General features: G+C 38.9%; 1 protein-coding gene across 13 annotated transcripts in view; it reads right to left on the minus strand.

Moving 5' to 3' along the window:
- Positions 1-14326, minus strand: part of DNM3 (dynamin 3) — a 576659-nt gene that overhangs the window by 350941 nt on the left and 211392 nt on the right. The window lies entirely within an intron of this gene.

A 14326-nucleotide genomic window follows, 5' to 3' on the forward strand; every position in this document is an offset into this window, starting at 1 on the left:
CACTAAGCAATGTAAGATCTAGGCCCACCACTGAATGGCATTAATGAAACAGCTGGTTTGGTTACTAGCTGGTTGATATTGAACTGATTGTGGGAGTATAAGAGTCAAAATCTTGGTTTTAACTGCTGGCTTTCAAATATAAAATATATAAATATATATAAATAGTCCCAAACATATAAATAGTCCCAATTCTTAAGATACATACATACAGAGGTTAAAAAATAAAGTCCTACTGACATTTCAATTGATTTCTGATTAGGCTTTCTACCACTCATTTCATTATCTCATTTAATCTCATAATGAGATTATTTCATGATCTCATTCAAACTGTGCCCTGCTCAGTTTGTGTCACCCTTTACTTAGCTTTAAAACATACTTAACTTTGATTGCTCAATTCAATCCCTCACCTCTCTTCTATGTCTCTTATTTAATGTGCAATCACCATTTCCTCAATCATTTATACCATTATAATTGTCAATCACTTTTGCACTTTTTTAATTTGAATGTCAAATTAAAAGCCTACAGTTGTAAGAATATGGGAGTTCTTATTTGTCAAAGTAATCAGAATATTAAGTATGTACGCCTAAATAATATTGATCTAGAAGATGTCTTTAGGCCTTTATTCCTCTAATGATTAATTAAATAACATATAAATTGGTTTATAGAGAGTCAAGGGATGAAGGATTTGCTATTAGTTATAATAATTACATTCCTAAATTTATGTCACATCAGTCATTCATGGTGCAACTGCTACAGTCCAGCTCCATGCTCAGTTTATGTCATAACACCTGATATTAGAAACCACATAGTCTTGAGTGGCAGGTTGCCTATACAGATAAATAGTCATACAAGAGAAATATTTTTTAAAAACCAATGGGAAATATGAAGAAATAAATGCATAAACCAGGTGTGAGAGGTCCTCTGAGGATTTGATGCTTATATTATAATAGTGAAACTTGCAGTCAAAGCTATACATTTATTATACAGCAAATTAGTTCTAAATAGCTTATAGTTCAAATTGCATTGAATATTCTTTTTTTTTTTTTTTTTTTTTGACAGAGTCTCGCTCTGTTGCCCAGGCTGGAGTGCAGTGGTACATCTCGGCTCACTGCAACCTCCACCTCCTGGGTTCAAGCAATGCTCCTGTCTCAGCCTCCTGAGTAGTTGCAACTATAGGCGCCCACCACCAGTCCAGCCTGGGTAGAGTATTCTTAAATAATAAAGAAGATTCAATGGAGAAATAATATAATATACACGACTTTAGGAATCAAAACCTTCAATATTTAATTCAAGGAGAATATTTTAATTATACATGTTCTGAGAGAAAGCAGCAAAACATGTTTTAATAAGGTCCAATGTTGTAAGTGTTATTTAGGGTACTGATTAATTATTTTGGTGGAACCTCAATATAAAAATTTAATTTCAGTATGGATCACATTTTCCTAGAGAAACAAAAAACACTTGGGAGACATTTCTATCCAACAAAACAAAAATTATACACTTCCAAAATGTATTAACAGTTTATCAGACCATAAGATCTACGCTATGCTAGTACATTTTTCTCAAAATGGTCAAGAGACCAGGCAAGATTTCCATATCATCAAGAGGAACAAGTTTGATGCCTCTAGCAAAGACTGGAGTTATTAGGTAACCGTCTAAGAAAATAAATTCAGAACAAAATTTCTTCTATACATACCACTTGACTTGATTGATTTGGCTGACCTAAAGATAAGGGCTTTTATGAAAAAGCTATAAACCTTTAAATGCTGGCTGCTTGCTACAAACCAAATAGAAATAATGAATTTTAGCACTCATAAAAGCATACAATTTTTTAATTTCATTTTCTGTGAATTAACCACCCACCCAACCCAACAAAATCCCTAGCAATCCTTTGTTTTTATATAGCATAGTGTTGTATTTATTCAGGATATGAGAAGACAGTCATCTGCGCACAGCACATTTGCTATGAAAAAAATTTTTTAAACAGATGTATTTGTAGAAACATTTACAAAGGTGATTGAAGATAAGAAGCAATTCTAATATAAAGAGATCAAGAAATAGTGACTGTTTTCTAAGTTGTACAGGGGTTAATGGGAAAGTTCCTTATGGGGTGTTCTACATTGGCATATGAGTGGCGTATGAGAAGTCAAAGAAGGTCAAAGTGAAGTTGGCAGGAAGGGAAAAGGAGTGTCAGATCCCAACTAGGTGAACTGGGACCAAGTGGGCTAGTGTTAGCCCTCCTTCTCCAGGTGGGCAAATCCTTAATCCAGAAACCTTAAATATTTTCAACAAATAGCAGGAGAAGTGGTGAGGTATAAGATGGAAAAACTTTTAAACAGAGAAATGAAGAGAACTCTCGTGTTATTTATGAAATGCTAAGGAATAAAAACAAAAAAGTCCTCACCTAAGAAACAAGGAGAGTAGAAAAACAAAAACAAAAAGTCCAACCTTAAGTGAATAAAACTTGGGTGCCGCAGAGTAGTCAGAAGAGCCTCTTACTTAAGTAATTCAGAAAACATCCAAAAAGGAATTCAGGGTGGGTTGACATGGTGGCAAAACAACACCTGAAGATCATAACCAGATTTTTATCTCTCTCTTCCCAAGTTTATCTCTGGTAGACATATTAATGAGCAGTTAAAATGGAAAAAAACTTCAAAACAGAAAGTGGGAGGAAAATCAGGGACCATGGTAAATTATAAATTAAGAACCAATTATAAAGATTACAAATTCTTTAATGAGTTGTAAGATGAAAAGGTGAGATTCTATCCCATTAAAACCAAGTCCCAGGCCTGAATTTCCTATAATACCCAACAAAAGTTTCAGACTTTAATAACCAGTCTGATTCGAAGCCTGGGAACTAAAGCTTATTACATTAGACATGTATTATATGCAAAGCACAGCACAGAGTTTGACTGGATGGCAACCATTAGAGGAGGTGAAATACAAGTATTTTCTTTTTTTTAAAATTTTTTTCTTTCATTATTATACTTTAAGTTTTAGGGTACATGTGCACATTGTGCAGGTTAGTTACATATGTATACATGTGCCATGCTGGTGTGCTGCACCCACTAACTTGTCATCTAGCATTAGGTATATCTCCCAGTGCTATCCCTCCCCCCTCCCCCCACCCCACAACAGTCCCCAGGGTGTGATGTTCCCCTTCCTGTGTCCATATGATCTCATTGTTCAATTCCCACCTATGAGTGAGAATATGTGGTGTTTGGTTTTTTGTTCTTGAGATGGTTTACTGAGAATGATGATTTCCAATTTCATCCATGTCCCTGCAAAGGACACGAACTCATCATTTTTCATGGCTGCATAGTATTCCATGGTGTATATGTGCCACATTTTCTTAATCCAGTCTATCATTGTTGGACATTTGGGTTGGTTCCAAGTCTTTGCTATTGTGAATAGTGCTGCAATAAACATACATGTGCATATGTCTTTAAAGCAGCATGATTTATAGTCCTTTGCGTATATACCCAGTAATGGGATGGCTGGGTCAAATGGTATTTCCAGTTCTAGATCCCTGAGGAATCGCCACACTGACTTCCACAATGGTTGAACTAGTTTACAGTCCCACCAACAGTGTAAAAGTGTTCCAATTTCTCCACATCCTCTCCAGCACCTGTTGTTTCCTGACTTTTTAATGATTGCCATTCTAACTGGTGTGAGATGGTATCTCATTGTGGTTTTGATTTGCATTTCTCTGATGGCGAGTGATGATGAGCATTTTTTCATGTGTTTTTGGCTGCATAAATGTCTTCTTTTGAGAAGTGTCTGTTCATGTCCTTCGCCCACTTTTTGATGGGGTTGTTTGTTTTTTTCTTGTAAATTTGTTTGAGTTCATTGTAGAGTCTGGATATTAGCCCTTTGTCAGATGAGTAGGTTGCGAAAATTTTCTCCCATTTTGTAGGTTGCCTGTTCACTCTGACGGTAGTTTCTTTTGCTGTGCAGAAGCTCTTTAGTTTAATTAGATCCCATTTGTCAATTTTGGCTTTTGTTGCCATTGCTTTTGGTGTTTTAGACATGAAGTCCTTGCCCATGCCTATGTCCTGAATGGTATTGCCTAGGTTTTCTTCTAGGGTTTTTATGGTTTTAGGTCTAACATTTAAGTCTTCTTTAATCCATCTTGAATTAATTTTTGTATAAGGTGTAAGGAAGGGATCCAGTTTCAGCTTTCTACATATGGCTAGCCAGTTTTCCCAGCACCATTTATTAAATAGGGAATCCTTTCCCCATTGCTTGTTTTTCTCAGGTTTGTCAAAGATCAGATAGTTGTAGATATGCGGCATTATTTCTCAGGGCTCTATTCTGTTCCATTGATCTATATCTCTGTTTTGGTACCAGTACCATGCTGTTTTGGTTACTGTAGCCTTGTAGTATAGTTTGAAGTCAGGTAGTGTGATGCCTCCAGCTTTGTTCTTTTGGCTTAGGATTGACTTGGCAATGCAGGCTCTTTTTTCGTTCCATATGAACTTTAAAGTAGTTTTTTCCAATTCTGTGAAGAAAGGCATTGGTAGCTTGATGGGGATGGCATTGAATCTGTAAATTACCTTGGGCAGTATGGCCATTTTCACGATATTGATTCTTTCTATCCATGAGCATGGAATGTTCTTCCATTTGTTTGTATCCTCTTTTATTTCCTTGAGCAGTGGTTTGTAGTTCTCCTTGAAGAGTTCCTTCACATCCCTTGTAAGTTGGATTCCTAGGTATTTTATTCTCTTTGAAGCAATTGTGAATGGGAGTTCACTCATGATTTAGCTCTCTGTTTGTCGGTTGTTGGTATATAAGAATGCTTGTGATTTTTGTACATTGATTTTGTATCCTGAGACTTTGCTGAAGTTGCTTATCAGCTTAAGGAGATTTTGGGCTGAGACAATGGGGTTTTCTAGATACACAATCATGTCGTCTGCAAACAGGGACAATTTGACTTCCTCTTTTCCTAATTGAATACCCTTTATTTCCTTCTCCTGCCTAATTGCCCTGGCCAGAACTTCCAACACTATGTTGAATAGGAGTGGTGAGAGAGGGCATCCCTGTCTTGTGCCAGTTTTCAAAGGGAATGCTTCCAGTTTTTGCCCATTCAGTACGATATTGGCTGTGGGTTTGTCATAGATAGCTCTTATTATTTTGAAATACGTCCCATCAATACCTAATTTATTGAGAGTTTTTAGCATGCAGGGTTGTTGAATTTTGTCAAAGGCCTTTTCTGCATCTATTGAGATAATCATGTGGTTTTTGTCTTTGACTCTGTTTATATGCTGGATTACATTTATTGATTTGCGTATATTGAACCAGCCTTGCATCCCAGGGATGAAGCCCACTTGATCATGGTGGATAAGCTTTTTGATGTGCTGCTGGATTCACTTTGCCAGTATTTTATTGAGGATTTTTGCATCAATGGTCATCAAGGATATTGGTCTAAAATTCTCTTTTTTGGTTGTGTCTCTGCCAGGCTTTGGTATCAGAATGATGCTGGCCTCATAAAATGAGTTAGGGAAGATTCCCTCTTTTTCTATTGATTGGAATAGTTTCAGAAGGAATGGTACCAGTTCCTCCTTGTACCTCTGGTAGAATTCGGCTGTGAATCCATCTGGTCCTGGACTCTTTTTGGTTGGTAAGCTATTGATTATTGCCACAATTTCAGATCCTGTTATTGGTCTATTCAGAGATTCAACTTCTTCGTGGTTTAGTCTTGGGAGAGTGTATGTGTCGAGGAATTTATCCATTTCTTCTAGATTTTCTAGTTTATTTGCGTAGAGGTGTTTGTAGTATTCTCTGATGGTAGTTTGTATTTCTGTGGGATCGGTGGTGATATCCCCTTTATCATTTTTTATTGGGTCTATTTGATTCTTCTCTATTTTCTTCTTTATTAGTCTTGCTAGCAGTCTATCAATTTTGTTGATCCTTTCAAAAAACCAGCTCCTGGATTCATTAATTTTTAAGGGTTTTTTTGGTCTCTATTTCCTTCAGTTCTGCTCTGATTTTAGTTATTTCTTGCCTTCTGCTAGCTTTTGAATATGTTTGCTCTTGCTTTTCTAGTTCTTTTAATTGTGATGTTAGGGTGTCAATTTTGGATCTTTCCTGCTTTCTCTTGTGGGCATTTAGTGCTATAAATTTCCCTCTACACACTGCTTTAAATGAGTCCCAGAGATTCTGGTATGTTGTGTCTTTGTCCTCATTGGTTTCAAAGAACATCTTTATTTCTGCCTTCATTTCCTTATGTACCCAGTAGTCATTCAAGAGCAGGTTGTTCAGTTTCCATGTAGTTGAGCGGTTTTGAGTGAGATTCTTAATCCTGAGTTCTAATTTGATTGCACTGTGGTCTGAGAGATAGTTTGTTATAATTTCTGTTCTTTTACATTTGCTGAGGAGAGCTTTACTTCCAAGTATGTGGTCAATTTTGGAATAGGTGTGGTGTGGTGCTGAAAAAAATGTATATTCTGTTGATTTGGGGTGGCGAGTTCTGTAGATGTCTATTAGGTCCACTTGGTGCAGAGCTGAGTTCAATTCCTGGGTATCCTTGTTGACTTTCTGTCTCGTTGATCTGTCTAATGTTGACAGTGGGTGTTAAAGTCTCCCATTATTAACGTGTGGGAGTCTAAGTCTCTTTGCAGGTCACTCAGGACTTGCTTTATGAATCTGGGTGCTCCTGTATTGGGTGCATATATATTTAGGATAGTTAGCTCTTCTTGTTGAATTGATCCCTTTACCATTATGTAATGGCCTTCTTTGTCTCTTTTGATCTTTGTTGGTTTAAAGTCTGTTTTATCAGAGACTAGGATTGCAACCCCTGCCTTTTTTTGTTTTCCATTTGCTTGGTAGATCTTCCTCCATCCTTTCATTTTGAGCCTATGCGTGTCTCTGCACATGAGATGGGTTTCCTGAATACAGCACACTGATGGGTCTTGACTCTTTATCCAATTTGCCAGTCTGTGTCTTTTAATTGGAGCATTTAGTCCATTGACATTTAAAGTTAATATTGTTATGTGTGAATTTGATCCTGTCATTATGATGTTAGCTGGTTATTTTGCTCGTTAGTTGATGCAGTTTCTTCCTAGTCTTGATGGTCTTTACATTTTGGCATGATTTTGCAGCGGCTGGTACCGGTTGTTCCTTTCCATGTTTAGTGCTTCCTTCAGGAGCTCTTTTAGGGCAGGCCTGGTGGTGACAAAATCTCTCAGCATTTGCTTGTCTGTAAAGTATTTTATTTCTGCTTCATTTATGAAGCTTAGTTTGGCTGGATATGAAATTCTGGGTTGAAAATTCTTTTCTTCAAGAATGTTGAATATTGGCCCCCACTCTCTTCTGGCTTGTAGAGTTTCTGCTGAGAGATCCGCTGTTAGTCTGATGGGCTTCCATTTGAGGGTAACCCGACCTTTCTCTCTGGCTGCTCTTAACATTTTTTCCTTCATTTCAACTTTGGTGAATCTGACAATTATGTGTCTTGGAGTTGCTCTTCTCGAGGAGTATCTTTGTGGCATTCTCTGTATTTCCTGAATCTGAGCGTTGGCCTGCCTTGCTAGATTGGGGAAGTTCTCCTGGATAATATCTTGCAGAGTGTTTTCCAACTTGGTTCCATTCTCCCCGTCACTTTCAGATACACCAATGAGATGTAGATTTGGTCTTTTCATATAGTCCCATATTTCTTGGAGGCTTTGCTCATTTCTTTTTATTCTTTTTTCTCTAAACTTCCCTTCTCACTTCATTTCATTCATTTCATCTTCCATTGCTGATACCCTTTCTTCCAGTTGATCGCATCAGCTCCTGAGGCTTCTGCATTCTTCACGTAGTTCTTGAGCCTTGGTTTTCAGCTCCATCAGCTCCTTTAAGCACTTCTCTGTATTGGTTATTCTAGTTATACATTCGTCTAAATTTTTTTCAAAGTTTTCAACTTCTTTGCCTTTGGTTTGAATGTCCTCTCGTAGCTCAGAGTAATTTGATCGTCTGAAGCCTTCTTCTCTCAGCTCGTCAAAGTCGTTCTCCGTCCAGCTTTGTTCCTTTGCTGGTGAGGAACTGCGTTCCTTTGGAGGAGGAGAGGCGCTCTGCTTTTTTAGAGTTTCCAGTTTTTCTGTTCTGTTTTTTCCCCATCTTTGTGGTTTTATCTACTTTTGGTCTTTGATGATGGTGATGTACAGATGGGTTTTTGGTGTGGATGTCCTTTCTGTTTGTTAGTTTTCCTTCTAACAGACAGGACCCTCAGCTGCAGGTCTGTTGGAGTACCCTGCCGTGTGAGGTGTCAGTGTGCCCCTGCTTGGGGGTGCCTCCCAGTTAGGCTGCTCAGGGGTCAGGGGTCAGGGACCCACTTGAGGAGGCAGTCTGCCTGTTTTCAGATCTCCAGCTGCATACTGGAAGAACCACTGCTCTCTTCAAAGCTGTCAGACAGGGACATTTAAGTCTGCAGAGGTTACTGCTGTCTTTTTGTTTGTCTGTGCCCTGCCCCCAGAGGTGGAGCCTACAGAGGCAGGCAGGCCTCCTTGAGCTGTGGTGGGCTCCACCCAGTTCGAGCTTCCCTGCTGCTTTGTTTACCTAAGCAAGCCTGGGCAATGGCGGGCGCCCCTCCCCCAGCCTCGCTGCCGCCTTGCAGTTTGATCTCAGACTGCTGTGCTAGCAATCAGCGAGACTCCATGGGCGTAGGACCCTCCGAGCCAGGTGCGGGATATAATCTCGTGGTGTGCCCTTTTTTAAGCCCGTCGGAAAAGCGCAGTATTCAGGTGGGAGTGACCCGATTTTCCAGGTGCCGTCCGTCACCCCTTTCTTTGACTAGGAAAGGGAACTCCCTGACCCCTTGCGCTTCCGGAGTGAGGCAATGCTTCACCCTGCTTTGGCTCGTGCACGGTGCACGCACCCACTGATCTGCACCCACTGTCTGGCACTCCCTAGTGAGATGAACCCGGTACCTCAGATGGAAATGCAGAAATCACCAGTCTTCTGCGTCGCTCACGCTGGGAGCTGTAGACCGAAGCTGTTCCTATTCGGCCATCTTGGCTCCTCCCCGAAATGCAAGTATTTTCATACAGTGTAAAAACCATAGCACATCTATATAAACCTAAAAGAAAGTCCTAAATAGTATGATGCTTTGAAGCCATTTTCCTTCATCCTACTTCAGCCAAACTGACCATCACCTGCTGAATCAATGAGACATAATTCATTTTTAAAATTATTCATTCAATAATCATTGTTGAAAACCAGGCTGTTTTAGGGGTGGCAAATAGAGCGATGAGCTTAATAAGCCAAGTTCTTATTCTCATGGAACTTGTATTCTCAAGGTCCCTTAATTATCTTATAACACAGCAACAGCAGACATAAATAATATAATTAATATATTAATAGTAATATATACTGCAAAGAAAAAGTTTGGTAAGTAGATTAACGATGGTGTGCATGTGTGGTGTGTGTGTGTGTGTGTATTTGTGGGAGGGCTATGCAACTGAAAATAGAAAAGTCGGAGAAAGACTCTGCTTTATGGGGCATTTGAATAGCAGAGGCCTGAAAGAAGCAATGGTTTGATCCATGCAGATATCTTGGGGCAGATCATTTCCCACATTAAGAATGAGAAGTGCAAAGGCTCTACAGACATGTTTCCTTGGCCTGCTAAATAAACAAGGAATCCAATGCAGCTGGAGTGGACCAAGAGGAGGAGAGAAAGGGGAGAACATGAGTTTAGAGATGAAAAGCGGGGGGCAAGATTGTGTAGGGCCTTGTAAGCCATGGTAAGGACTTGGATTCACTTGTTTAGTTATGTGTATTCAGAGCTAGATATTTACTTACCTAATAAGCCACAAAATTTGGCATTTCTTCTAACAGCACTTCTTAATGGAAAATCTTTCCCTGTATTTCTTTTTCTTTATTTTGGGGGGCGGGGGGGAAATGGAGTCTCGCTGTTGTTGCCTGGGCTGGAGTGCAATAGTGCAATCTCGGCTCACTGCAACCGCCGCTTCCCAGGTTCCAGCAATTCTCCTGCCTCAGCCTCCTGAGTAGCTGAGATTATAGGCACCCCCCACCATGATTGGCTAAGTTTTGTATTTTTAGTAGAGATGGGGTTTTACCATGTTGGCCAGGGTGGTCTTGAACTCCTGATCTCAGGTGATCCATCCGCCTCGGCCTCCCAAAGTGATGGGATTACAGGCATGAGCCACCTCGCCTGGCCCTTTCCCTGTATTTCTAATAGCTGACTAAGGTATTTTTTTTCTCCTTGCAAAACTTTTTTTTTCTAAACAAGAAAAAAATCAATTAATTAGTATAATAATGATCCAAGAATGTCGGTTCCCAAGAGGCCAGTAAATGGCACAGTTGCTAAACTGTGGTTAAAAAAAAATCAAGATGTTCCTCTCAGTGCTTTCTGAAAAGACCTTCAGCACCCTGTGATGATGCACTGGAGAAGAGGAGGTAAAGAAAAGCAGCTGAAAAGAGATGCCCACCAAAATAATTTCAAAGTTGAGATGTCCCTGGCATGAAGCCAAATAGCTCATAAAGCTCTAATGTTCCTGTCTTATCCTCCAGTGCCCCAGAGACAACAGTGAGAAAGTATCTGGGAAGAAATGCATTTCCCCATGTTAGGAGTCTAGCTTTGTGTTTTGTTGTTTGAACACACAGAAATCCCATATGTTTTTCACTGATGTTTATTTATGCAGCTTAAGAAAAAAGCATTTAAGGTTTTTACACATGAGGCATCACATGAGGAGTTGTAAATGAAAACTGTATTTTATGTTTATATATGTATATATGCTATAACAGAAATATATATATAATTACAATATAGCTGGAATTACTTATTTTCACATTGCCTGAGGCAGTCTTTGTTTACTCCTATTACTCCAGTGAAAGTATTCATAGCACCCCCTTTAAGTCTCAAAAATGTCCTGCACTGAACAATAAATTATATAGTCACCTTATCTATGGCTCATGTTCAAAACGAGGCAAGTAATAAAGTCCCAGCAGACTCAACTGTAATTAGGATTATTTTGCTTTGCAAAATATTTTAATTAGACCAGTTTTTAAATAAAAGATATTGAAAGTATACCTAATAAGGCCAAAAATGAAAAACATCAAAATGCAGCATAAGGAAAACGATAGATGTTTGAAAGAAAACCTGCCTAAATTTTATCATTTTAAAAGGAATGGCTAAAATACTATTTTAAAACCAAGTATATATATTTTTGACCACTGGATAACTTTAGAACATCTAAATTGTTAGTAAATATTTATAAAATGCCCCTATGTGGAGTTGGTCACTGTGTTACAGGCTAGAGAGAAGATAAAAAACACAGTGCCTTTTTTTCAAAGGAGCTTACAATCAACAAGAGGAGATATGTAAACAAATACATACAAATAAATCTCAAGGCAGTATCATAAATGCTATGATATAAATACACATAGGGTATCAAAAGAAGCACTAAAAAGGGAGTTGGGAGAGAGACCAGGAAGTGACTCACAGAGGCCCTTTAGGAAGATTTTAAGGAAAATAGGATGATTGAGCTGCCTCCCTAAAAATGAGAGGGGATGGCAGGTAAACACAGGAGGGAAAGTGAGACATTCTAGACAAAAGGAATCACTTATGCAAATGTCAAAGGCATGAAAAATCTTTGAGGATAGTGCAAATCATCTAGAATGGCTGAAGCAAGCAGTGGGACCAAAGATATAGCTGGAGAAGAATTCAGAGATCAGACAGGGAACCTAAATACAACCCTAAATGATCTGAACTTTATTTTCAAGGCTCTGAGGAGTCGTTGAATAATTCTGAGGATATAGGCAAAACGCATATCTGTATTTTAGAAAAATCACTTTGACAGCAATGGCAAAGATGAATTTGAGGGTGACCAGGCTAGAAATAGATCAGTTAGGGGGCCACTGGAATAATTCAGGCTTAAAAGTAATGTTCAGGGCTTTAAGTAAGAAAAGAGAATAGTTGTAGTAGTCTGTAGACAGTTTCCATAAAGAGGCTTGAGCTAGAGGTACAGATTTGGGAATCATCAATATTTTAAGTGGTAGTTGAACTATTACAGACATGATATGTCAAGGAGAAAATATAGTAAGAAGAGAATAAAACCAGGAGTAAACTCTGTGGGATCACAGTGTTTAAAGGCAAGCAAAAATGGACGAATGCTCAAAGGAGGTAGAGAAGGAATAAAGAGAAAGAGGGAAGAGAACCCATGAGAGAGGAGTGCCAGCTTTATAAAGAGAGTGGAATATAGTCTCAGGAATAAGAGCGTCCTTTAGGCTTGGCAATCAGGACTCTCACTGATCTTTGCAATAATTAACTCTATAGAGTAGTGGGGTAGAATCCAAATTTTAGTTGAGGAATTAACTGGAGATGACACAGTAAAGATGCAAAGCATAAACTACTTTTTTCCCAAGAAGGCTGACCATGAGAGGAGAAAAATAGGGCAGCAGGTGAGTGTTTGTCACTGTTTCTTTTTAAATTAGGACAGACATAGATATATTTATATGTTGATTTTTTAAAATGTGATGGAGAAGATGATGATTCAGGAAATAAAAGGCTATAGAGTACATCCTCTAAGGGGGTGAGAGTACAGATAGGAAACCACCCCCCACCCCCTTGATCAGGAATACTATCTCAACAGAGACAAGGATAAGAAGGGGGTGTGGTTGTGAATACAGGTAAGTTTGAGGGATAGAAGGCAAGAATCAATGTTTCATAGTGCCCATTTATGGCCCCTATTTTTTCTGCGAAACCTTCATTGAAAGTGAGGATGAAAGTGATGAGTCAGGTCGCTTGAAGAGAGTGCTAAAAGTTTAACATCATTATCATGAAGAACACAGGAGGCTGCTAATTACTAAGACACTGAAGCACTACTGGGCAGCAGTTGAAATTGGACTAAGAAGAAGACCATGAATATATTGGGGCACCAGTTCACACAAATAGACAATTATCTCCAAGCTCTTCAGAAACCTGGGGGAAAGGAAAATAAAGATAAGCAGTAAATTTTAGCAGTCCTGGAGTTTCAACAGGTGGCAAAGTTAATCCAAGTGGAACTGAAGTAATAGATAAAAAAACTAATGATGGATGTACATCTGCTCACCCATACACCTTGTGGGCTCTAAGGTTTAATGCTGGAAGGGGAAATAACAGGAGGCTCCCACTTTAGCAGCAAGGCCCAGACACATTTTCCAACCTAGATCTGTCAGCAGTGAAGTGGACACTAAATTTCAAACCTTCAAAATAGAGCTTTTCCATTAATTTCCCAATTGGCTTAAAATCTAAAGAGGATGAAGGGGGTGATCAGCATTCTGCAGGCCCTTTAAGGTTTACAATTTCCTAGTAAAACATTTTTTGATGACAACAAGAGCCAGAAGTCATGAAACTATGATGCTAGAGTGGACTGAATGGAGAGCAAAGATCTCAAAGAAAAGTAGCTTTTAGGCATTGGACATGATATCTACATGGACACTGAACACTTCCACGTTGAAGGTGAATTGGGGATGGAGAGGAAAAATGTAAGCCAGGTTCTAAAGATCCTGATGAATGCAAGGGAGTGACCTGGAACTTGGTGGTGACAGTGAATATAAGGAACAGGTACAGCTGGCACCACCTGGGCCTTAATGGAAGACTATGAGAAGGTGAAGGAATAATCTTTGGAAGCCACAAAAGGAGAAATGGCAAATGTCATACCCAATAAAGGCCCTCAGATTTTTCCAGTTTAGGCTGGAATAAATATCCTTCACTGAAGAAAGCTAAAGGGTAAATAGTAACCTCAGAGGAAAAGCTAGATTTTGTGTTTAACTAAGGCAAACTATAAAATGTTTTGAGAAGATAGTAAAAATGTATAGAAGACCAATCCAAGGAGCATAATGGAAAGGGTAGAGAGCAAGAATAGAAGCCAAAAAGTGTCTGGGAACAAGCTGTCTCATCCCATGCCATCAGAACTGACTGTTGGCTTTCCAGTAGGTTGGATAAAATGGGAAATGATTAAAAAAAAAAAGATTCATGCATACCATAAACACTTTATATAACTTAAAACATAAATGTCCACACATGTGCCAATCTTTTGATGTAAGGCCAAGATCTGTTCTCTGCATATGGATCGCTGATTGGAGTTATGCATCTTCTGTCTTACATAAACCACATCCTTCATCTATGATTTCCAGTTTTGCTTTCTTTACAGTGGAGGGAGAACCTGAAGATACTTGTGAAATAATTTGAATGCCAAACCTATCCAGATTTTTATAATCCCTTCCTCACACACACACATTCTTTTCATTACCTTGCCTACACCTAGTCAATAGCAAAGCTTTTGTAGCTAACAGTTATCAAGTCTTTTCATAGCATTCAGTTTAGTTTTCATAGAAACAAAACTCAAAG

This window comes from Pan troglodytes, chromosome 1 (genome assembly GCF_028858775.2).
Source record: "Pan troglodytes isolate AG18354 chromosome 1, NHGRI_mPanTro3-v2.0_pri, whole genome shotgun sequence".
NCBI classification, from domain to species: domain Eukaryota; kingdom Metazoa; phylum Chordata; class Mammalia; order Primates; family Hominidae; genus Pan; species Pan troglodytes.